The sequence below is a fragment of the Neovison vison genome, chromosome 8 (genome assembly GCF_020171115.1).
Source record: "Neovison vison isolate M4711 chromosome 8, ASM_NN_V1, whole genome shotgun sequence".
NCBI lineage: Eukaryota > Metazoa > Chordata > Mammalia > Carnivora > Mustelidae > Neogale > Neogale vison.
In genome coordinates, this window is record NC_058098.1 from 120,375,140 (window position 1) to 120,401,461 (window position 26,322).

At 45.3% G+C, this 26,322-nt stretch overlaps 1 pseudogene; it reads left to right on the forward strand.

The window, feature by feature from the left end:
* Window positions 1-1,243: 1,243 nt before the first annotated feature.
* On the forward strand, window positions 1,244-21,526 carry LOC122915479 (annotated as a pseudogene).
* Window positions 21,527-26,322: the final 4,796 nt, after the last annotated feature.

Sequence of the window (26,322 nt, forward strand, 5' to 3'; positions counted from 1 at the left end):
AGCTCACAGTGAAACTTAATCCTTTTAACATCTCTATTGAGATCACCACTGAGCAAGGATTAATGATAACACCTTTAATGGCTTCCTTCCTTTCTGGGATCCATTCTACAGGGAGGAAGGGGGTGGGGACAGAACAGCATGGAAAATAGATTGACGAAGTGGGTACTAGAAAACAGAAAGGGTTCCCACAAGGAATTTTGATTTTACTCTCACTAATTGAGACCCAGCTGCATGAATGTGGAATGACAGGGAAAGGATCCTATTCCAGAATACCTGTGTTTCAGTCCATTCAACAACCAAGGTAGATGGACTAGTCCCAGGGTCAGCAAACCACGCTGGCCAATCCTGCCACTGCCTGTTTATGTAAATAAAGTTTTCTTGAGACACAGCCATTTGTGTTTACCTAAGATCTATGGACACTTCATGCTACAGTGATAGGGTTGAGTATTGCATAGAGTTCACAGGGGCCCCAAAGCCTAAAATATTTACTCTCTTGCTCTTTACAGAAGAAGCTGACCCCTGGACCAGCCCTTTGCTACTTAAGCATGGTCCTTGCTTAGCAACATCATTATCTCCTAGGATTTGCTAGTAATGTAGAATCTCGCCCCCCACCAAGACCTACTGAGTCTGAATCTGCATTTTAACAAGATTCCAAGCACTGGATTTGGTGATCCCAATTTTCTCTCACCACTGCAGTATACTGATTCTAACAATTCACTAAGCAGAAACAGGTCCAGCAATGCTAGATGCAGAAGGAAGCACACAAGGAGGGCAGGACACCGACCTTAAGGAGCATACAATGTAGTTCAGTAGTTTTGAAACTTTACCATGCAGAGGATTTCCTTGCGGGAACGTGTTAAAAATATAGGCCTGGGGCTGTCCCCTTCCAAGGCAGATCCAGTAGATCTTACCTGGGCCTGGGACTGCATTTCTTTCTTTTTTTTTTTTTTTTTAAAGATTTTATTTATTTATTTGACAGAGAGAGATCACAGGCAGGCAGAGAGAGAGGACGAAGCAGGCTCCCTGCTGAGCAGAGAGCCCGATGCGGGCCTCCATCCCAGGACCCTGAGATCATGACCCGAGCCGAAGGCAGCGGCTTAACCCACTGAACCACCCAGGCGCCCTGGGACTGCATTTCTAACAAGCACTCAGGGGGATTCTGATGCTCCTGGGCCGCAGGAAACACTAGAGTAACCCCTCCGCTCTCATCATGCCCTTTTTCTCCCCCTGCCATCAGGCTCCCTTTGTGGCAGGCCAGATGGACTCCGGCATGGACAACCCAGCCACCTTCTTGCCAGTCCTGGTTGGTTTCAGCCCCGTGAACATGGCCAGGTGAGCCCACGGTAATGAAAGGCAGTGATGGGCCAGTAATGAAAGGCAGTGACTGGGGGAGGCTGAGAGCAAACCTGTCAAAATCTTCAGTTCAGCCACGAAGAGGGGGGCATGGTGGCTATAGTCATATTCACCGCATCTCAGAACATTCAAGTAAATACTGACTGTCCCTGAGCTTATGAGGTTTTTGTTTTTGGTGAGTTTTTGTTTTGTTTTGTTTCTGTTTTTGTTTCGTTTTTTGATCCACTGGTTGATGTAGTCTCTTGTTTCGGGAAGGATTGAAGGCAGCTTACAAAGGCCATGTAAAATACCAGAAAGCAGACATTCAAAACAGAAAGTGAAGAGACAAGGAAAACAAGGGCCAGAAGATAGAATAGGGTCGGGACGATGCGTACCCCAAAGAGAAGCATCTGTTCAAAGGAGCCGTGGGTGCTGAGTGGCCTCTGATTCCCCTTTGCCCAGCTCCCTTATTGTAGCAACCTTTCTCCTTTGTCATCCTAGGCTCCCCTTGGGTCCCCCTCTGGCTACTCAAACCCCCACCCTGCCCCCTTTCCTGAGGACTCTGTGCCAGCCAGTCACCTCCGCCTTATTCTCTATGTAGATGGCCGCTTTGATCCCAGAGGTCAGCATGTGAAGCCGATAGTGCTCAGGTGTGGTTCCCTGGATGTCCAGCCTCAGGAGTGTTAAAGCAAGAAGAACGTAGATTCGTAGGCCCTTGTGCGAGAGCTTGGATGTTGTCGCTTTGGGGTGAGGCCCTGAAATCCCTTATTTTTTGAGACCATCCCTGGAGATGCTGGTGCCCGGCCAGGTGCGGGGAGCTCTGCTGACTTCACCATTGGCGTGGGCCTCTTGATGAAGCTGAAGGCTTTATCCTGTCTGGAATGTTCCAGGGAAGGCTTGTTGATTCCTCAAGAGCAGCTCTGCACTTGCAGTGGTGGTCCTGGGGGGAGGGGCGGCCGGGTGCTTTCTGAGGTCCTTTTCTCAACTGCCAGATTCCAGGCTTGTAGCGTAATTCATGCGCCTGGGTGGCTCAGTGGGTTAGGCCGCTGCCTTCGGCTCGGGTCGTGGTCTCAGGGTCCTGGGATCGAGTCCCACATCGGGCTCTCTGCTCGGCGGGGAGCCTGCTTCCTCCTCTCTCTTTCTGCCTGCCTCTCTGCCTACTTGTGGTCTCTCTCTGTCAAATAAATAAATAAAAAGAAAAAAAAAAGATATAAATGAGTCTGAGATACTTTTAACCCTGCTCCTTTTAATGGAGGACTCTCCTTCACCAAAAATGTATGTGCTGCAGTGGATGCTAATTTCAGGCCCTGGGACTAAGTGAAATGACGGATTTCAAACAATGTGGGCGTGGAGATCTTCCAGTTGTTCCTTAAATCAGCGGCTCCCAAACTTGGCTGATCTTCAGAGTCGTCTGGGAAGCATGTTAAAAATACAGATTTTGGGGCTCCACTCCAGAACTCCTCAAACTGACTCTCAGGGTGGGCGTGGTGTCCAGAAATGGGTAGTTTAAAAAAACAACAAACAAACAAACAAAAAAACACCAACCCAAACTCCCCAGGTGATGTTGATGACTAGCAAGTTTGGGGATCTCAGTGTTAAACCGCACAATGAACCCTGGCTCCAGGCTCTGCTTAGGTCTTTAGGGACTTTCCAAAGTAGTTGGAGGACAAATGACAGGAAACACTTTTACAAAATGGGCGTGCAATATGTGAAATTTGCTTGCCCTCGAGGAAATACAAGTGAAAAAATACAAAAGTAGTTAAAGTAGGGGTAGATATTTTGCAGGGATGGGATGATGAGGGGAGGTTAGGGAGGCCTTATACAGAGGTAACTGTCTGAGCTCCTGCCACAGTGGGTCATTGGCCGGGTATCCCCTAGCAGGGTTGACCAGTAGAGGTCAACTACAGAAGATCCCGTTCTTTGAGAGTTCATGGTTGCCCCTAAGCAGGTAACAAGCCTGATGTTCTCTCGTCCCCTTAACACATTGTTTTGTTCGTGGTTAATTTATTCGAGAAATGTTTGCCAACTGCTGGATGCTACGCTTCATGCCTTGTAGCTGTGCTCCTTCGGCAGGAGCGGTTGTCTCTCCCTCAGGTAGTGAGGGGTTCACTCTTTGGGGAGATGGCCAGAATTTATTTCCAGGAATGGGAAGGGCTTCTGATGGACCTTAAGACTGAAAATAAAGTGGCAGTTTTGACATTCTGATGATAGGCACTCCTCCAGGGGCCTACAGAGAGTTGTGGGTATTGTGGCCATGGCAGTGGGACACGGGCAAGGACGGGGGCACAAGAAAGTTCTGGTATCAGGCTGGAGCTTTAAACTTGAGTGATGGCTTTGCTCTGGGATTAAATTGCTGAATATTTTACTAACCGTTTTCCTTGGGGTCAGGGACACGGTGTCCTTATGAGCTCCAAAGCACATCTCTAGGAGAATGTTGATGTTAGACCCAATCCCAATGTGGTCTTTGATCCCGACTCTCATCTGAGGCCCGTCCTTTAAATTCTCACCATCTCCCCACGTCTCTCTCTCTGTGGGCCCCAGAAATGACCCCATAGAAGACTGGAGTTCCACATTCCGACAAATAGCAGAGCGCATGCAGAAGCTGCAGGGAAACAGGAAGCTTTCGGGCTCAGTCCTGCTGTTGGGGTAGGATCCTCCCCACCCTCACCTAGGGAATGCTTGCCGCCTCCCAGATGCCTCCAATCTTGTTACGTCTTGTCTGAATTCCTGGCGTAGTGTGTCAACTAAAATGTTGTAAAGCAAATCCTATTTTCCCATTTCCTCCTTTACCTTAAGATGTTGTATTTCCGTCCTGACCCTGTCTGCTAAATCCGTCATCATTAAACAGCTAACCCATCTAGGGCAGGTTTCCCTTTTGAAGAACCTCTTTTGCATCTGTGAGTAGAGAGGATTGAATGCAAGGGTGAATTGCTTTCTGTTTCTCTTACATTTTCATTTCAAAGGCGGGCTTTAAAACAATGGGATGCAGTTGCATTCTTCTGCCTTTCTAATCCTCTCCAAAAACTGGGTGGACCTTCCAAGCCTCTGTGCTCCTCTTTCTCTCCAGTGTGGTCTACCCTCACTTTGACTGGACAAGGCCCTGAGCTGAGTGCCTGCCCCTTGGCCTCTCTGCCAGGGATGGACCCATGTGTGACATTTCCCTTGCTCTTCCTTCTGTGAGATGGGAAGGCAGCCGCCCCGTGTGAGGTCCGTATCTTTCAGCTCTCAGGCGCTCATCTCTCCTCCCATCTGCAGTTGTTTACTTTTAATCTCCTTTCTCAGTCACCAGTTTGATCATTCTCTTTGCAATAATCTCTTTATGCTTGGTGTGTCATGTTACATCCCTGTCCATTACAATGGCTGCTTCACTGGTCTGTCCAAAGGACCTGAAATGTGACGTTTGTATTGACAAACTGCTATTAAAAAAGTGGAGGGTTGGGTTGGAAGAAACTTCTTGAAAAAACAAAAAACAAAACCCTCTCCAAAAACCACTCATTTCCTGCTAACGGGACACTCAGTCACTGTGGCCTCCTCCTTAGAGTCCTGAATGTGCCATGGAAATGACCAGAGGTGGCCCTTACCCTCTTTCTGCTTGTCTCAGTGAAGCCCACAACCCAGCCCTCCTTGTAGCGCCCTGGGCACCCCCAGTCCTGCTGAATGTAGGCCCAGTGGCCTCTAATCAGAGCGCATGCCCAGCAGCCACTAATTCGTGAACAACAGGATCCTCCTTCCTCTCCCAACCTCTCCCGGGTGTCATCACCTCCTTAGCCTGAGGGCCTCAGTGGCTCTTCCCAAATGAAAGGTGGAAGCGCAACCAAGATCCTGCTGGAAACCTACTGGACGCCCATAAGACTGTGGACCGAGGCATCGCAGCCTCTCAGAGGTAGGAGAGCACAGTCAGAGTCAGGCAGGGAGGGGGTCAGTATGGGCTGGGGGATGGCAAGTGCAGATGCAGAGACAGACGGGTTAAAGGCAGCAAGACGGAGGCCCAGTACCACCACCCCCACCGCACCCTAGGGCCGTGGGAAAAGAGCTGGCCAGGGTTTCTTAGCACACAAAGTCTCACTTGTTTCCAGCGGACCCTGGGCTCTTCAGGTCCCACTGATCTCTGTGCCCACCTGGGACACCTAGTTTCAGCGAGTCTGTGGCTTGGGGAGGGTCCAGGTCGTGCAGAAAGAACTCCTTCTGTGGGGGCCTGTGTCTCTGGCCTGGCTCCCAGAATCCCCACTGACCTCCTCGTCCGCTCCGAGCCCATCCTCCTCGCCCCGCTCTCTTCATGTCCTTCGGCCTCTGTTGGATCTTGGCGTTCTGCTCATGGAAGTCCTTTCTGTCCTCTGCCCTGCGTTCGGACAGGACCCCCCGCACCTCCGCTAGGGACCAGCAGAACTTAGTTTTCAGGGAATTGTGCCTTCCCCTGGGCAGGGCTGGGTACCCATGCTGTCTAGAGGGGGCCCTGGGCCCACCCCGGGAGCTGGTGGCCTTTCTCCCAGGTGCCTCCGGCTTTCTCACTGGTGATCACAGTGATATGTTTAACTAGAGGACTGAGCTCCTCCACCAGGTGGGGGGATGACAGGACATGGGGGAGGTTGTGAAGGTGACAGGTGTGCAGGGAGTGGGAGGTGAGGGGAGCTGGGGACAGGTGGGGGAGGAGAGCAGGCAGACAGTCCAGGGAAGGGAATATGGGTTAGAGGTCGGAAGGCTTTGGGGTAGCACAGGGAGGGCGGAAGGCTCTGGATTCTCCCTCTAAAGCTGGCTCTAGTCCAGGGCTCTTCCCTCAACTTGCTGCATCATCTTGGACAAAACACTTGACCTCGTTGAACCTCGGTTCTTCCATCTGTGTACAAACACGCTGTGTGAGAGGTCCTGTGAGATCCCCTGTGGTCTCCAGGTCTGTGTGCGGGAGTTTTTCATGGGAGGGGGCCCCCCATCTTCTCCTGCCCAGGGTCCCCAGTTCTCCTTCTCCCAAGAGGACCTCCTGACTTCCATCTTGCCATCCCTCACAGAAATCGACACCGTGGTCTTCATTTTCACCCTGGATGGTGAGAGGGAAGCCAGGAGGGGTGGGGTGAGCAGAGGGAGGCAGGGGAGTGACTCGGGGGAGCTGCCATTTTTCTGGGTCTTAAAGCACCTGCTCCGAGGGAGGGAGAGGGGCGCGTGTCCTGACAGGACCACAGGGAACAGGAAGAACAGCTTTCATCTCTTCCCCTCTCCTAGACAACCTCACGGAGGTGCAGGCGCTGGTGGAGCAGGTGAAGGAGAAGACGGCCCACATCCAGGCCCTGGCGCATAGCACCGTGGGGCAGACCCTGCCGGTGAGGGTCCAGCCTTGGGGACGGAACCTGGGGTGGCAGTTACAGCACGGCATTCCTGGGGATGCTGCTCTGGCTCATTCTCTCTCTGTTTCTCCAGACCCCTCTGAGGAAGCTCCTCCCTCCATCATCAGCATCACGTGGCCACTGCTTTTCTTCGAATACGAAGGGAACTTCATCCAGGTATGGGGAATGAGAGGGTATTCTCTGTGCTGAGGGACTCAGAGGGGGAAGGGTTCCAGAAATTAGAAAACTCAGTTGGGATGCCTGGGTGGCTCCGTGGGTTAAGCCTCTGCCTTCGGCTCAGGTCATGATCTCAGGGTCCTGGAATCAAGTCCTGCATTGGGCTCTCTGCTCAGCAGGGAGCCTCCCCCACACCACTTGTGATCTCTGTTTGGCAAGTAAATAAATAAAATCTTAAACACACACACACACACACACACACACGGGGCACCTGGGTGGCTTAGTGGGTTAAAGCCTCTGCCTTTGGCTCAGGTCATGATCCCAGGGTCCTGGGATTGAGCCCCGCATGGGGCCCTCTGCTCAGCAGGGAGCCTGCTTCCTCCTCTCTCTCTCTGCCTGCCTCTCTGCCTACTTGTAATCTCTGTCAAATAAAATAAATAAAATCTTTAAACACACACACACACACACAACCCCTCAAGGCTGGAGGGTGGAAAGCTTTGCTGGACTCCCAGAAAGCCAGCTGGGCAAGTTCTTGGTGTTACCAGGTCACTGGTCAGTGTTTCCAAGGTAATGGCTCAGTTCTCTCCAGGAATATGTGAAAAAGACAGGCCAGGCCACCAGTCACCTGACAGATACTCATTTGTCCCTTGTTTCAGGTTCATTGTTGATGTTATAGTCATCCTCACTATACAAAAGTCTTTAAGGTATATCCTTGCAAGTTCACTATGCTGAATTCACTGCAGACAAAATTACCGATATTGTCTGTAATATAATGAAATTATAATTTCACTATTTTTCACTAATTATAATTGATTATAATATTTGTAATTATAATTTTACTAATTATAATTTCACTACTGAAGCACTGATATTGCTTTAGCAAGACATTATCAGTACGAGCACTGAAAATAATCATAGAAATAATTATCAATTTGGGTACACTTTGCAGTTTGGTCTGGAGAGGGCATTGGGACATCTGAGTGTTACTTCAGCTGTGCTTTGTGGCCCAAGAAAGAAGGCAGTTTTGCATCTGTGGTTCCTCGGTTTTCTCACCTCACACCTGCCCGCCTTCCACAGGGCACAACCAGGGCCCTGAAGGGTTACGCTGGATACATGTGGTCTCATCCATTATTCAGATCACCTCTTCCAGGAAGCTTCCTGACTTGACCAAACAGCTGCCATGCTTTCTTACCTGCACTCAGAACTCAAAGGAAGCCCTTCCCCCTGAGCCAGGGGGTCCATGCTCCTTCCAGTGCGTACCTTTGTCTTCCCTTCCAAATGGTGTTCATTGGTCACAGCTCTACTTTTGTGGCGTACTTTCCACATTCATTGTCTCCTTTGACATCTCACATTTTCTGAGAAGTCTTCTCCGATGAAACCCACATTGTCTAGAACCCTCCTTAATGTGAGATACCTCTTCCAGCTTCCACTATGCCATCATCATACCTAATACACATGTAGGACTCTGTATTTCATTTATAATATCATTTCTCATAACGGGTTCCAAAGGAATGTAGGTTTCCCCACCATCTCAGATAAGGAAACCAAAACTAAGAGATTAAGGCATTGTAATCATAGCCATGTGGCTAAAGCAGGAGCCAGGACTTGAACCCTGGCCTTGTGACTCTAAGCCCATGGTTTATTTCACTTTACAGTATAAATTTCAACCATATCCATGAATTGAGCCAGATTCTTTTACTCATTCATTCATTATGCACCTATCACATGCCAAGTCCTATTCCAGGGATAGGGGATATAGTAGGGAATGTTAACCTGTGGTCTTTTGAAAAAGATCTGTGTTTTTATTTTTTTATTATTATTTTTTAAGGATTTTATTTATTTATTTGTCATAGAGAGAGAAGCGAGAGCAAGCACAGGCAGACAGAGTGGCAGGCAGAGGCAGAGGGAGAAGCAGGCTCCCTGCCAAGCAAGGAGCCCGATGTGGGACTCGATCCCAGGATGTTGGGATCATGACCTGAGCCGAAGGCAGCTGCCCAACCAACTGAGCCACCCAGGCATCCCAAGATCTGTGTTTTTAAAGAAAATTATAATTATAGTAGCAATATTTTTATTGTAAACACTTTAGAAAATACAGAAATCAAAAGGAGAAAAGCATCCATAATAACCTTCTTCCAGGGGCGTCTGGGTGGCTCAGTGGGCTCACTGAGCCCCAGTGTTCTTAGGCGACTAGAGGATCTAAGGGATCCCTTATATTCCTTAAATTTGACCTTGACTGTGCCAAAGAAAAGAGTAAGTCTCAGATACAAATGCTTTTTTTTTTAATGTTATGAAAACAAAACACCCAATTTTCCATTTTATTTTATTTTTTTAAATTTTTTTATTTTTTTAAAAGATTTTGTTTATTTATTTGTCAGAGAGAGAGCAAGCACAGGCAGACAGAATGGCAGTTAGAGGCAGAGGGAGAAGCAGGCTCCCTGCTGAGCAGAGAGCCCAATGTGGGACTCGATCCCAGCACGCTGGGATCATGACCTCAGCCGAAGGCAGCTGCTTAACCAACTGAGCCATCCAGGCATCCCCAGTTTTCCATTTTAAAACATATCCTTAGAATGGGGTGCCTGGGTGGCTCAGTGAGTTAAAACCTTTGCTTTTGGCTTGGGTCATGATCTCAGGGTCCTGGGATCAAGTCCCACATCCGGTTCTCTGCTCTGCAGGGAGCCTGCTTCCTCCTCTCTCTCTCTCTCCCTGCCCTCTGCCCGTTTGTGATCTCTCTGTCAAATAAATAAATAAAATCTGTTTTTTTTAAAAAAACAAAAAAACAAAAAAAACCAACCTTCTTCCAAAAAACCACTTAGACAAGTTTTGAAGAATGTCCCTCTAGGCTTTTTTATGCATATGTAAGTATGTGAATATATTTATACAAAAATAGGACCATCTTTGCCATGCTGTTTTTAACTTGTTTCTCTTCACTGAAAATTATGAACACCTTTCTGTACAAATATATCCATATCATCATTTTTTAAAAGATTTTTATTTATGTATTTGAGAGAGAATGAATAGTGGGAGGGAAAAAGGGGCAGAGGGAGAAGCAGACTCCCTGCTGAGGGCAGAGCCCAAGCAGGGGCTGGATCCCAGGACCTGACGTCATGACCTGAGCTGAAGTCAGACGCTAAGGTAACTAAGCCACCCGGGTGCCCCTAATTCAAATTCCTTTGATGACTGTGGAGATTGGCCACTTAAAGTTATATATTGGTTATTTTTTTTCTTTATTGTTTTACTTCTTCATGCCTTCTAGGCATATGCACCCATTCTTTTGGGTATATTTAATTTTTTCTTACTAATTTATAAGACGGAGTGTATATAGCAAGGATAGTAGCCTTTTTAAAATTCCTGTTCTATGTTTTCCTCTAGTTTATGACTATTTTTTATTTTTCCATTGTTGATGGAGAGATGTTTTCTTTACATTTTTACATAGTCACATCAATCAGTCTTTTTTTGCTGTGTATAGCTTCTGTCTTTTGCTTGATTCTGGTTTGCATCTTTCCAAATATTTTGCGATTGTTTGAAATAAAAAGGCTTCCATTAGTAAATCTTTAGTTGCAGAAATATCGTTGATGTAAACTCCTCCCACACTTTCATTTTGAAAAATTTTCCACCCTACAGAAAAATTGCCAGAACAGTGAACACCCATACAATTTTCCCTAGATTCACTAATCTTTTTTTTTTTTTTAAGATTTTATTTATGTATTTAACAGAGAAAAACAGCACATAAGCAGGGGTAGTGGCAGGCAGAGGGAGAGGAAGAAGGAGAAGCAGGCTTCCCACTGAGCAGGGAACCTGACATGGGGCTTGCTCCCAGGATCCCGGGATTGAGACCTGGGCTGAAGGCAGATGCCCAACCAACTGAGCCACCCAGGCACACCTAAATTCACCAATATTTAACATTTTGCCACAACTGCTTCATCCCTCTTTTCCTCTGAATTATTTGAAAGATACTTGGACATAAGATGACATTTGACACAAATTACTGTGTCCCCTAAGAACAAGGACATTTGTCTACATAACCACAATATAATTTTCACACTCAGGAAAAAGGACCGTGAGTACGATTATTGAAAATGCAGACTGTGTTCAAATTTCCCCAATTATCTCTGCATTATTTTTATTTCCAGGTCCAGGATCCAATCAGAGATAATGCGTTGCACTTTGTTATTAGGTCTCCTTAGTTTTCTTTAATCTAGATGAATTCTTTAGCTGTTTTCTGTGTCTTTTATGACATTGATAGTCTGACCAATTATTTTCCAGAATGTGCTTCACCGATTGTTTCTTCATTATATTCAGGTGAAGCGTTTTGGCAGGAGTGCCGCAGAGATGAGGCTCATAGATGAGGGTATCACATTGGGAGATGCCTGATGTCAGTTCCTTCCTTTACTGGTGATGTTATGTTTTATAACTTACTCAAAGTAGTGTCAGATTTCTTTTCTCTTTCTTTTTTAAGCTTTTATTTATTTATTTGAGAGAAGCAGAGAGAGAATATGGGTGGCAGGGGAGGGGCAGCGGGAGAGGGACAAGCACACACCCCACTGAGCAGGGAGTCCATCGCAGGAGCCCAAGATCATGACCCAAGCTGAAGGCAGAAACTTAACCAACTGAGCCACCTAGGCGTCCTGGTTGTGTCAGATTTCTTTGCATCCTGTTCCTTAGTGATCTTTCACTCAATGGTTTTAGCATCCACAGATCATTCTTGGTTGAATCAATTTATAACAATGGTGGTTTTTAAATGGTGATTTTTCTATCTTTCTGTCTACATTTATTAGTTGGGATTCTTCTGTAAAGAAAATCTCTCCCTTCTCTCCCCACCCCATCTACATTTATTTAGACTCAGTGTGGAGTCATGAATTTTTTGTTGTTAAATGTGTTTTAATCTATTCCTGTCATTACTGATTTTAATACTCAAAATGAGAGCCTATTCAAGCTGGCCCCTTTGTCATTGTGACATAGTCACATTAGTGTTGGAACACTCTTTGCTGTGTGTCTTTTTAGAAAAAGAAAAAAAAAAGGTACCTTTTCTCTAATGCAGAAGAGTAGCATATGATAGTCTTTTGTGCCTTGCGTTTTTTCTTAACAAGGTGTCTTAGAAACCACTCCACTTCAGTTTCTAACTCTGTTAATTATTACTTACGTGTGTGTGTGTGTGTGTGTGTATAGATGTGTGTCTGTACACTAGTGTCCCCAGACATCTATGTAGGAGAACAGAAATGTTGTCCCAGGTTCACCTTGTACTTTCCTAGTTCCAGTCCTGGCTGGAATCCGTAGTTTTCAAGGAGCGCTGGTGGCTGTCCTTGGCGATCGGTACAGCAGTCCTGCCTTGTCACGGTTGTGCTTCCACAGCTTCATTTACCCTAATCTACTGGTAGTCCAGAAGCAGATCGCCCCCTTACAGATTGCCAAAGGGTCGGTAGTAGTCTAACCCTATGTCACGATGCCTACATCATTCCCGTCCCTCCATGTCATCATTCCTGTCCCTCCATGTCAAAATGGAGCAGCCATTTTGTCATCTCATATCGTCACCAGAAGGCGAAGGATGAATATAGTATAATAAGATATTTTGTGAGAGAGACCCCAGTCATATAACTTTTATCATAGTGTACTGTTATAATTGTTCTATTTTATTATTGGTGGTGTTCGTCTCTTACTGTGCCTAATGCATGAACTAATCTTTATTGTTGGAATCTACGTATAGGAAAAATGGTTATGTATATGGCTCCATACTGTTCGCAGTAGCAGACATCTATAGCAGGTCTGGAACTTATCTGTGGGGTAAGTGGGGGCTGCTGTATTTAGAAACCTAGGTGCTAGGTACGCTCACTGCTACTGCTGACTTTGCCTCTAAGCAAAATTCTTGGGTAGAAAGAACAAGGAAATACAGGAACACCTGGGTGGCACAGTCGGTAAAATGTTGGACTCTTGATTTTGGTTCAGGTTATGACCTCAGGGTCATGAGATTGAGCCCCACATCTGGTTCCAAGCTCAGCGTGGAGTCTGCTTGAGATCTCTCTCTCCCTCTGTCCCTCTTCCTGCTTGCATGTGCACGTGTGCTCTCTCTTTCTCCTCTGTCTCAAAAAAGAAGGAAAGAAATAAAGAAAGACAATGAACAAACGAACAAGGAAATACAGTTGATCTTGAACAACATGGGGGTTAGACGCATTGGCAACCCACACGGTTGAAAATCCCTGTATAACGTTTGACTCCCCCAGACTTAACTAATAGCGTACTCTAGACCAGAAGCCTTCCCAATAACATAAACACTCAATTAACACATATTTTTTAAGTTATATGTAGTATATGCTGTATCCTTACAATAAAATGAGCTAGAGAAAAGAAAATAATACAGAGGGGTGCCTGGGTGGTTCATTTTTCAAGCATCTGTCTTCTGCTCAGATCATGATCCCGGGGTCCTGGGATCAAGCCCTGCATTGGCTCCCTGCTCTGCGGGAAGCCTGCTTCTCCCTCTCCCACTCCCCCTGCTGTGTTCCCTCTCTTGCTGTGTCTCTGTCTGTCAAATAAATAAATAAAACCTTAAAAAAAAAAAAAAAGAAAAGAAAACCATACAGAAAATTCATTCATAGTACACCACCCTGTATTTTTGAAAAAAATCTGCATATAAGTGGACCTGTGTAGTTGAAACCTTTGTTGTCCAAGGATCAACTGTATATGTTTTTTTTCACATAAGTAGATATTTATATATGTATGTATACATACGTACATATTTATGAATTTATGTATGTTCTCCCTCCTGTTTTCCCTTAATGACAATGTTGATTCCCAACATTATCAATTTATTTGTTCATTTCCTTAGTCCTACAATAAATACCCATTTTGAAATTGCTACCCTGATACCACTACCATCAACAAACTTACCAAGAAACAGTAAAGATTTCTTTGCAGTTCTTTTGTCTTCTGACCATATTCCACAAAAGACACATAAAGTGTCCAAAAGTTGCTAGGATTAGGGTGCCTGGGTGGCTTAGTGGGTTAAAGCCTCTGCCTCTGGCTCAGGTCATGATCCCAGGGTTCTGGGATCGAGCCCCGCATCAGGCTCTCTGCTCAGCAAGGAGCCTGCTTCCCCTTCTCTCTCTGCCTACTTGTGATCTCTGTCTGTCAAATAAATAAATAGAATCTTTTAAAAAAAAGTCACTAGGATTAAATTTTTTCCTCTCTCTGTAGTTATGTTATCAATATGATATTTAGTGAGTTTCATTTCCTTTTTTTTTTTTTTTTCCCATTTTAGAGGGTTTGGGTTTTTTTTTAGGATTTTATTTATTTATTTGTCAGAGAGAGAGACAGGGAGAGCACAACAGGGGGAGCGGCAGGCAGAGGGAGAAGCAGACTCCCCGCTGAGTGGGGAGCCCAACTGCAGGACTCGATCCCAGGACCTTGGGATCATGACCTGAGCCAAAGGCAGACACTTAACCAACTGAGCCACCCAGGGGTCCCTGAGTTTTTTGTTTTCGATACCACTTTATCTTTTGAATATGTAAAACATAACATGGTTTAAAATCAAACTGTATAATAAGGAGATGTCCCATCCCCTTCACTCTTCCTTCCACCTGTTTCCACTCATCCCTTCAGGTAAACAATTTCATTAGTTACTGACTTGCCTTCCTATGTTTCTTTTTGCAAAAAAAAGCACATTTGTTTGTACTTTGCAATTTTTTCTTTTACAAGAGGCCCTGTGCTATGTATATTTTTTTGTGCTTCAATGAGATATCCTGAAAATAACTCCACTTGGGTTTATAAAACCCTTCCTCATTATTTTTTACATTTGTGTGTAGACTGTACATGTGCAGGAATGATTGGGGCAGTCTCTGATGTAGGGCATTTGGTTGTCTCCGGCGTTTTGCTGTTACCAATAATGATGCAATGAATATGCGTGTGTTTCTGTAATGTAGAAGTGTATCTTTGGGTAAATTCCTAGAAGAACGAGAGCTGGATGAAAGGACAAATACATATGTAATTCCATGAGATACGGCAGCATTTCCCCTCAGAAAATTGTCCCATTTTGCTTCTTGTATCTGCAATATAGGAGAATGCCCGTTTCCTATAGTTCCTTTAAAAAAAAAAAAAAAAAAAAAACATTTATTTATTGGAGGGAGGGGAAGGAGGAGGGAGAGAGTCTCTGCACTGAGTGTGGAGCCCAGCATGGGGCTCAATCCCATGACGCTGAGGTCAGGACCTGAGCCAAAACCAAGAGTTGGATGCTTCACCAACTGAGCCACCGAGGCACCCCTTCCCCATAGCCTCTTTAAAAGCATTAAAAAGCTTTTGAATTTTTGCCAATATGGTAGATGAGAAATTCTATTTCTGTGTGGTTTTCATTTCTATTTTACTTATTATGTGTTTGGTTGAGCATTCTTTCACATGCTTAAAGGTCTTTAGTAAATCTTTTTCTTGGTGAACTGTGTATTCATGTAAATACATGAAATGCACTCATTTTCTAATGGTATTGGGGTCTGGATGCTCCCTTGATTTTGAGTACTTTATTTCTATTTAAAAATATATTTATTTGAGAGACAGAGAGTGAGAGAGCACAAGCAGGGGGAACAACATGCAGAGGGAGAGAGAGAGAAGCAGGTTCCCCACTAAGCAATGACCTCGATGTTGGCCTTAATCATGACCTGAGCTGAAGGCAGAAGCTTAACTGACCGAGCCCCTGATTTTTAGTACTTTATAAATCAGGGGCATTAGTTCTTTATTTCTGATATGCATTGTAAATATTTCATTTGGGATTTAACCATGCAAATGTCTTTGTTTTAATTCTACTGGGGTAGAACTTATTAATCCATTTTTTGTTGAATCTGGACCGTGAGGCACAAAAAGCTCTCTGCTACCCCCAGGTTGTAAAGGGACTCCACCTGTGTTTTCTTCTAGTACATGTTTCTTCTAGTAAAAATGGTTTCTTTTTTCCTTTCCTTTTTTTTTTTTTTTTAAACACTTAGACCTGCAATTCATTAGTTTATTCTTGTCTATGGGTTAAGGTATGAACTCAATTTAATTTTTTTCTATGTGACTATCTGATTGTCTCTCTCCATATATATATAATTTATTTGAGAGAGAGAGAAGGAACTGGGGGAGGGGCAGAAGCAGGCTCCCCGTTGAGCAGGGAGCCCCATGGGGAGCTCCATCCCTGGACCCCGAGATCACGACCTGAGCTGAAGGCAGATGTTAACCAACTGAGCCCCCCAAACGCCCCACCTCAATACATTTTTAAAATTCATCTTTTCCTGAGTGATTTGAGGTGCAACCTCTATCAGACACTTAGTTCCCATGTGCACTGGTTTATTTCTGGACTTTCTGTTCTGTTCTACCAGTCTGTCTATTGATGTGATGATGCCATTCAGTTTAAATACAGAGGCTTATTGTGGGCTTAATATTTGAAAGGTTAATGCTTCTCTCACTCTTTTTTTTTTAAGGATCTTTCTAGGTACAGTTGCTGCCTTTTTTCTCTATGGACTTTAAAATGAATGTGTCTGGATTCAGATTATGTACACTTGAAAATATTTTTGTGTTAATGATAGTTCATGGTACAAATGGTTATTTGATAGTCAGTGACATAAATGATAAAACCCAGATTTGACTGATCTCTTTCCCACAGGGCAGTCTGTGTACTGCATACTAGCTAGCTTCATTCTGGTTGGTCAGATTTCTGTGTGCACTCTTTTTTTTTTTTGACAAATGAGCCTCAATATATTTTTCTTGGTTTTTTTTTTTTCCAGTTTTTATCTAAATTCCTGTGTAATTTAATTCCATACAGCAATGTATGGAATTAAATCCAATGTAATGTAATTCCATACAGTGTAATGTTAGTTTCAGGTGTATAGTATCATGATTCAACACTTCCATACAACACCCGGTGCCCATCACAAGCGCACTCCTTAATCCCCATCTCCTGCTTCACCGACCCGCCCCCACCTACTACCCCTCTGGTAACCGTTGCTCTGTAGCTAACAGTCTGTTTCCTGGTTTGCCTCTCTCTCTCTCTCTCTCATTTTCCCCTTTGTTTGGTTTCTTAAATTCCACACACGAGTGAAATCCTACGGTGTGCATCTTCCTCAGACTGACTGACTTCACTTATCCTCATAGTCTCTAGCTGCACCCACATCCTTGCAAATGTTCCTCTTCAGTACTCATGTCCTTGTCGATCGCTTGTTAAGTATTTTCAATATACCCTCAGCAAGGGGTGTGTGTGACCTGCTCCTTCTAGAATGCCAGCATAAGGAGGCAGAAGTAGTGGTAGCTTGTTCCCTAGCCTGGCAAGGACCCAGTAATAAATCCCCTCAATTCGTTTTCTGGACTCTTGTTACAGTAATAGATGCAAAGTGCAGTAATAGAAAGTTATATAAGGGCAAGAGATGAGGGCCAAGGACAGCAGGGCTTTCACTCACAGTACCGTGTGTTTGCACAGTGTTTTAGTATTCAGTGTGCTTTCATATACGTTATCTTACTCCCCCCACCCCCCAAGGAGATGATTGTAGCCAAGTAGGGAATGCCTTCATCACAGATCAGAAGACCTGGATTTAGGTCCTGATTCTACATGTCACTATCATATAAACTTATTCAAGTGGCTTCTTTTTTTTTTTTAAGATTTTATTTATTTGTTTGACAGAGAGAGACACAGCAAGAGAGGGAACGCAAGCAGGGGAGTGGGAGAGAGAGAAGCAGGCTTCCTGCGGAGCAGGGAGCAGGGTGCAGGGCTTGATCCCAGGACCCTGGGATCATGACCTGAGCTGAAATAAAGGCAGACACTTAACAAATGAGCCACCCAGGCGCCCCTCAAGTTGCTTCTTTTTATTTTTTAAGATTTATTTATTTATTTGAGAGAGAAAGAGAGAGTACAAGCGGTGGGAGGGGCAGAGAGAGGAAAGAAAGAATCTCCCGTGGGATCCCAACGCAGGACTCCCATCTTCTTACCCTGAGAACATGACCTGAGCCAAACTCAAGAGTCGGCTTAACCGACTGAGCCACCCAGGTGCCCCTCAAGTGACTTTACTTTTGACCTCTAGTTTCCACAGATGTAGAAATGGGGATAAAAAAGCCTAGTTCATTGGGTTGTTATAGGGGTTAAATTGAGCTAATTTTCAACAAATGTGTATTGATCAATAACCATGTATCAGCCATTATCAAAAAGATTGGGGCTCTGGAGCAGAGTAAGACACCACCTCTGCTCCAGGGGCCTTTGGTTTAGTGGAATGAGTCCCAGGACCTTCACTCCTCCCCTGTCGGGTACCTGGGGGGCAAAAGGAACGTTCCGATAAGTGCAAAACCCTTCTGTGCAAGAACTCAGAGAAGAGATGTGTGTCCTGGGGGGTCAAAACCGCAAATGTGTGGCAGCAGCAGTTTTGCCAGGGACAGTCCTGGTTTACAACCACTATCCTAACATCTAAACTCGGGGCTGGTCAAACAAATTCCATCTGTATTTAGGTCCCTGGTTTTTGATCCCTGGATTCCTGTCTGACAATAGGGCCCTCTGCACCCTGTTGCTCTCCCATCCTCTCATTTCCTAGACCCCCGTGTGTGTGCGCCCTGTTCAGAAGTTCAGCATGAGCTAAGCTCCAAGTGGGTGCTGAATACCGTGAGTACAGGGACCCACGTGCTTCTTGGGAAGATCCTCCAAAACCATATGTTAGACCTGTGCATTCGCAACTCCAAGCTCTTCTGGAGGGCACTGGCCATGCTGCAGGTAGGCGGCGATGGGACGTGGCTGGCTGGGGCCTGGCCTCCTGCCTGGGCTGCCACGGAGCTATCGACGTGGGTGGGGCTAAGGGCTGACTTTCTTCCTGCTGTTGTCTTATTGGGCTCATCCTCTCCTCTAAGGAATGCATGTGCATGCTTGGGGCATGCCTGTGAGATTATAACTATCAGACAATTCTTTCAGTTACAAATATGGGACAGACACCCAATTCATTCTGGTTTAAGCTAAACAAGGCACATGACTGGTTGACGTAACTGGGGTCCCAGGATAGCCAGATCCCAGTACTCTAAACAATGTACTCCAGAGAATGTCAGCCTTGAACTTTCTTCTATGTTGCTCTCCTTCTCAGGCAGCTTTTCTCCAACAGGTGGCAAACGGGGCCCCAGCAGTGCCGGCCCTGCATCCTACCAATGTAGCAACCCGGTTGGAAGGAGAGTTTATCTGTGCCCGTGATTCCCATGCATGCCTGGGAGGAAGGTGGCTTGTCTTGGGTCACATGCCATCCCTGAGCTGGTCACCGTTCTCCAGGGGAAAGCCGCCCTCTGCCCAGGCCTGGCTCATGTGCTCTCCCTGTGGGATGGCCCTGGAGGAAAGAGTGGGAAGTGAGTCTCAGTCAAACAGCCTGGCCTGAGAACGGAGGGACGACAGTTTTCTGGAGGAAGGTCAAGGCGCCGGTACTAGGAGGAGGAGGAATTGCTGCTGAGCACATAGCGCAACAGCTGGTCATGAAAGGAGGGCTGCTAGGTTTAGGAAATAGAAATCCAGGACACATTTGAATTTCAGATAAATAAAGGATTTGGGGGGTATAAGTGTATTTCATACAATATTTGAGGGATACTTATAGTATTTTTTTTCATTATTCACTTGAAATTCCTATTCCTGGGTATCCTGTATTTTTATTTGCTAAATCTGACAACCCTGTGGAAAGGGAATCAATCAAAGAGCTTTAGTGAGGACCCACCAGGTCCCTAAAACCTTCTCAAATCAATAGAACCAACCAACCAGAAAAAGAAAAGTGCATTATGCTCTTTAAGATTCCTAGGGGGAATCAGAGATCTGTCTGATCCAGGCCTCTCCATCGGAGAGTGGCCCATCTGAGGATTACGTGGAAGACTGAAAGCCAGACTAGAATTTGAGCTTGCCAAAGCTAGCTAGACCCAACTCATCCAAAATGGCAGCAACCACCCATATGTGGCTGCTGAGCCCTTGAAATGTGGCTAGTGTGTCCAAGGAGCTGAACTTGAAGTTTTGCTTAAAAACTGAAGCAGGGGGCGCCTGGGTGGCTCAGTGGGTTAAGCCTCTGCCTTCGGCTCAGATCATGATCCCAGGGTCCTGGGATTGAGCCCCACATCGGGCTCTCTGCTCAGCAGGAAACCTGCTTCCCCCTCTCTCTCTGCCTGCCTCTCCGCCTACTTGTGATCTCTCTCTCTCTCTGTTAAATAAACAAATAAAATCTTAAAAAAAAAAAAAAAAACTGAAGCAGGGTAATTTTCTTCGTTAAATGCAACTTTATTGTTTTGGTAGAACTACATTTTACTTTTACATAGAAATTCAGTACCTGAACTGAGATGGGCTGGGATTATAAACTAGACACTGGGTTTCAAAGACATGATACAAAAATATTGTAGAATATCCTACCGATAATTTTTAATATTATTTACATGTTGAAATAATATTTTAGATATATTGGATGAGATAAAACATGTTTAAAATTAATTTTCTGTTTCTTTTGCATTAATTTTTGCATTAATTTTTCTGTTTCTTTTTTAATGGAGTACTAGGAAATCCTAAATTACATTTTTGGCTCGCATTATATTACTCTTGGGGAGTGCTGAGCTAGCGGAGGGGAGGGGAGGGTGACAAAAAGGAACAGCTTTGCCAATGAGCCACCTTGGCAGGGTATAAAAGAAGGATAGGGTTAAGGAGGAAACCGGAAGAGTGAGTTGAGTTTAAGATACCAGCCTATGGGGTTGGAGGCACACGGCTGAAAATGTGACCAGTTTGCCATTAATCCTCCAGTTTAACCCAGCCAATCAAAGCCCACCACTAACCCTTTTTCTTCACACCTGGGGATTGTAAGTTTGGGATTACCTATGGGGACCACTTCTCTGCAGCCTCTGTGGCCAGTCTTCAGGATTCCAGGCACCTGCCTGTAACTAGCCCCCCCCCCCCCCCGCCTTTGCCTTCTAGCGGACACTGACCTTACTGCTTCTTCCACAGCGGTTCTCTGGATAGCTCAAGGCTCGATGCATGGAGACCCTCCTGCAGGTGATCCACTTCCCCCAGCCTGTCGGATGACATTCGGGCTGCGCCCATCTTCCACATCCAGCTCGCACACAAGAAGGAGCAGGTATCCTGCCGGCAGCTAGTCAATCAGCAAACATTTACTGAGTCCTCAGGACTCAGTGTATCAGGAATCTTGCTTGGTACTGGGTTTACAAAGTTAGAGACGTTCTGCCAATGAGCTCCCTGTTCCTCAGGGCGTTGCGATCGTGACAAGGAGGCACAGAGGTGCGGAAAGGCTGCTGCAGGGGTGCAGAAAAGGGGTCTGTTGAGGAGGGAGCCAGAAAAGAGAGGGAAGAGCCTTTGAACTGGGTCTTAAAGGATGCATGAGAGTTTTCTGGGTCTGGGGGAAGGCGTCTTTCTGTTCTTAACTTATCTGACTACAATTTCTGGTCTTGATAACTCCCTTCTGTGCTTGGATCCAACCTAGTGGCTTCTGACTCCTACACCGAATGCTCTGGCTCTTCCGGCACTCCTCGCAGATGGCCTCACTCTCTCTGGCTTTAGTTCTCCCTGCCTCTTCCCCACAGGTGATCCCGGTAGCCCTGCTGAGCCTCCTATGTCCGTGCTTCCTCCCCGAGGCGTAGGCGTGGCTGGCTGCCGCTCTGTCCGTCTGTGAGGTTGTCCCGAGGGCCCTTTCTGGGCCAGGTCTGAAGCGCAGCGCGGACCCCCTGGAAGCCCCAGAGCCTACCCCGCTGTGAACTGGTATTTCTGGGCGCGTGAAGCCCTTAGAGGCATGGTGCGCTCACAGCACGGGAGTAGGAGGAGAGGCCCAGTTCCCGGGGCCACCCGCAGCACAGGGTTGGGGGGAAAAGAGGCTCTGTACTTTGGTGGTGGTGGTGGTGGGGGGGTGGTTCTTGCCCTTGACCCACTGGCATATTCTGATTTCAGAAATAAAATGAAATGCCTTGTTTTGGAAAGTTAACCTTCCTCTCAGTAGATCAGAGTCAATAAATTAAACGTGGGACAAGACGGGTGGCATGGGTTGGTCCCAACAACCGGTTTATTATTTTACATCCTCCCTGTCCCTCAAACCCATTTCGTTGTCCACTGATCCAGACCTTATCCCAGCACCTCTGTAACCCTCATCTCCAACATGTGGATTTGTGTGCGCGCTCCTGCACGGACTCACACACGCAGGGAGAAGCGGGAACCTAGGTGATTCCAGAGGAAGGGGAAAAGTTGTATCCCCAACATAGGACTCCCAGAGAAAGGATCCCAATTAGGCAGGATGGGATGAGCAGGCTCCTCATCCCTAGAATTGAAAGCTGCATCCACAGAGAAGACCCTGAAGTGAGAGCTACTTCCCCTGCCCTAGTTTGTAAGGGGGACATCCGGAACTCGGGGGGTGTTGAACAGCCTCTGGTGGGGGGGTGCGACGAACGCTAGAACCCGGGTCCGTCCATGTTAGACCTCAGCTCGGCTGTTTGGACATGGGGAAGGCAAACCTTGCTTGCCCGTCGCAGACCCATTCCAGCCCTTCAGTGCCTAGGGCGCAGGACTCTGATAAAAGAGCGCCGGCTCCCCCTTGTGCCCGAGAAGTACACGGGGGAAAGCTCTGAAGCTCCCTGGTTCAAATCTATGTGACTAACACTGGCACATTTACTTTTAACTGAGTGCCAAACTTCATTCAGATTTCACCAGGTTTTCCACTAAAGTCCTTTTTCTGTCCAGCATCCAACCTAGGGCCCACACTAGATGTAGTTGTTATGCTTCTTTAGTCACCTCTGGGGCCAAAGTTCTGTAAGATGTTAACATTGGGTGAAACTGGGTGAAGGGCATATGGGAACTCACTGGGCTCCCTTTGCAACTTTTCTTTTTTTTTTTTTTTTTTTGCAACTTTTCTGTAAATCTAAAATTATTCCAAAATAGAGTTTATTAAGAAAATAAGATTCCTGACCACAGTAACCTATATGTGGAAAGGGGTAAATATAATTAAAATATTCAGAGGGCCTTGACAGAGGTTTTAATTTAAGAATTTGAAACGTTAAGTGTGTATATTGCATTTTAAAGGGGTTGCATTAAAAAAATAGGGTTGGCGGGGCACCTGGATGACTCAGTGGGTTAAAGCCTCTGCCTTCGACTCAGATCATGATCCCAGGGTCCTGGGATCGAGTCCCACATTGAGTTCTCTGTTCAGAGGGGAGTCTGCTTTCCCCTCTCTCTCTGCCTGCCTCTCTGCCTACTTGTGATCTCTGTCAAATCAATAAATAAAATCTTTTTTTAAAATGGGGTTGGCTAGACAGTAAATATCTTAGTCATTACACACCCCCTATGGTTGGCGCTGGAACTGCTTGCTGTTGTAGCACGAGAGCAGAGACAGTGAGTAAAATGAGTGTGGCTGCGCTCCAGTAAATCTTTATTTACAAAAACAGGCATCAGGCTAGCCTTGACCCACAGAACAGTTTGTCAACCCTTGTACCGAAAGAACAAAAACAGAATTGAACTTCCACATAGTAAAGGAACAAATGGAGTAATTAATTAAAAATACTTTTTATCCAACTAAAAGGCAAGAAATGAGAGAAAAAGAAATATAAAACAGGATGAAATAGATAGTGCCTCATAAAAGGGTAATTTTGATCCTAATGTTTTAGTAACTGCATTAAATAGAATGGGATGTGTAACGGAACTGGAAATGGAGGGCATGCTGTTTGGGGTAGGACAGTCTGTGCTGTGTGAGTGGCGGTCTTGGCTCTTGGATTCCCCACGAAAGATTTCCGTGCGGATCCGCGCTCTCATGAAGACAGCTGGGGTTGGGGCTGGGGATGGGCATTAAGGAGGACAGTGATATAATGAGCTCTGGGTGTTATAAGTGACTGATGAATCACTGAACTCTACCCTGAAACTAAGAATACAGTGTATGTTAACTAACTTGATTTTAAATAAGGAGAGAAGAAAGCAGCAAGCACAAAGCAGTTTACTGAGGCGGTACACTCTCAAGGTGGGAGAAGGGGGAAGGCTCAGAGAAGGCAACTGCCCTGAGACTGCAGGAGTCTTTTCTCTGTGTGTGTGTGTGTGTCTGTGTGTGTTGGGTGGGGGGTGGAGGGGGTCTTACATCATACATTGGTCAGCCTCTAATGGAGGCTGCGTCCAGTCCTTTGAGCGAGTCCTCCCACAGGTTGAGAGAGGTTAGGTTTTGGTTTGTTTGTTTGTTTTTTAAGATTTTTATTTATTTATTTGACAGAGAGAAAGAGCACAAGTAGGCAGAGGCAGGCAGAGAGTTGGGGGGGGGCAGGCTCCCTGCTGAGCAGAGAGATGTAGGGCTCCATCCCAGGACCCTGGGATCATGACCTGAGCTGAAGGCAGAGGCTTTAACCCACTGAGCCACCCAGGCGCCCCGAGAGGTTAGTTTTTGATCCTACAAAGTTTGTCCCTGAACCACCAGGGCAGGTTTCCCCCATGGGGAGTGGGGGGCTAAAACCCCTTCACAAATATATTGTAATGAGTCTAGGAGTTACCCTGGGGCAGAGGTGGAAGAGGAGAGTGGCTTGTTCTGCACCTGTGGCTCTTGGTCTGTCAGCCCAGGGGACTTGGAAGCCACAAAGTCAGGGTGTCGTGCCCCCTAATGTGTAACCTACTTACCACCATCCCTGCCTCCAGCCCCTGTCCAGCTCATTGCCTGCTCTTATCAGTGCTCCAATTAAAATCTATTTGTTTTAGATGTGTCTCTTGCCAATAGCATATATTTAGATTTTTTTATTTATCCAATATTAAAAAGGTATAGAAAGGTTGAAAGAATGGGAAAAGATACACTATACAAGTACCAATCAAAAGAAAATCGCTATAGCAATACTAGTATCAGACAAAAGAACTAAAGGCCAAAAGTATTGTTAGAGATAAAGAGGGTCTTTAGTGATACCAGACTTAATTCTCCAGGAATAAATAATGATTTTAAATAAAACTTACAAATACATAAAACAAATATTCTCGCTATTCAAAGGAGAAATAAGCAAATCCACAATCATGATGAGAAATTTTACATACTTGTCTTAGTAATTGGTGGACAAAAAGCAGACAGAAGTTTAGGAATAATATAGATTTGAACGTGGAGATGAACAGAATTGACCAAATGGTCATAGAAACATCCCCCCAGCCCCAGGCAGAAGAGGAAACTCTGAAGAGACTTTTTTTTTTAAGGTTTATTTCTTTGAGAGAGGAGAGAGAGAGAGCACGCACACACACGCATGTGCAGGGGGAGGGGCAGAAGCAAAGGGAGAGACTCCCAAGCAGACTCCCCACCCAGGACCCTGAGATCCTGACCTGAGCCAAAATCGGAGTCCAGCGCTTAACTGACTGATCCACCAGGTGCCCCCTGAAGAGACTATTTTCTTTTTTTTTTTTTTTTAAGATTTTATTTATTTATTTGACAGACAGAAATCACAAGTAGATGGAGAGGCAGGCAGAGAGAGAGAGAGGGAAGCAGGCTCCCTGCTGAGCAGAGAGCCCGATGCGGGACTCGATCCCAGAACCCTGAGATCATGACCCGAGCCGAAGGCAGTGGCTTAACCCACTGAGCCACCCAGGCGCCCCGAGACTATTTTCTACACCTGCAGAATTTTTAAGCACACAGAGAATTTTTTTTTAACTGACCATAAATGGGGAATAAAGTCTTAGAACAATTTAAAGGAGTGAAATTAAAGTATATATTCTGGCCACAGTCCAACTTTGTTAGATAATTGAAAAATCCCCATATGTCTAGAAACTTAAAATGAATTACTGAATAATGCATGGATCAAAGAAATCATCATAGAAATTAGAAAATAGTTGGAACAGAATGATAAAAATTCTATGTGTCCTAACTTATAGAACGAAACTAAAGTAGTATTTAGGAGAAAATTTATACTCTCAAATGTCTATATTAGGGAAAAAGGATTAAAAGTGAATGATCTCAGCATTAATCTCAAGAATTTAGGAAAAAAAAACCCCAGCAAAATAAATCCAAAGAAAGAAGAATTGTCAATTATATCTCAATGAAACTGGGGCAAAAAGAAAGTAGAAGTAAGGAAATAATAAAGACAAAGGGAGAAATGATTGAAATTGAAAGCAAACATACAGAAAGTTGGCTCTTTGAAATTATTAATTAAAATCGACAAAACATGGGGTGCCTGGGTGGTTCCGTTGATTAAACAGATGCCTCAGGCTCAGGTCCTGATCCTGGGGTCCAGGGGTAAAACCCCACAGCGGGGCTCTCTGCTCAGCAGGGAGTCTGCTTCTCTCTCTCCCTAAGCCTCTCCCTCCCCCCTCATACTCACTCTTTCTCTCAAATAAATACAATCCTTAAAAAAATAAAATAAAATCAACAAATCTCTAGCAAGATCAAAGATAACAGAAAAAAGAAGACTCAAATAACCAATCTCATAAAAACAAGAAGACAGTACTGCATTTGAATAATTTTATGTTAATATAGTTGAAAATGTAGATTAAACAGAAAAAATTACTAGGAAATATAACTCACCAAAGAAGATTCAAAAAAATTTACGAACTCTTGGGATGCCTGGGTGGCTC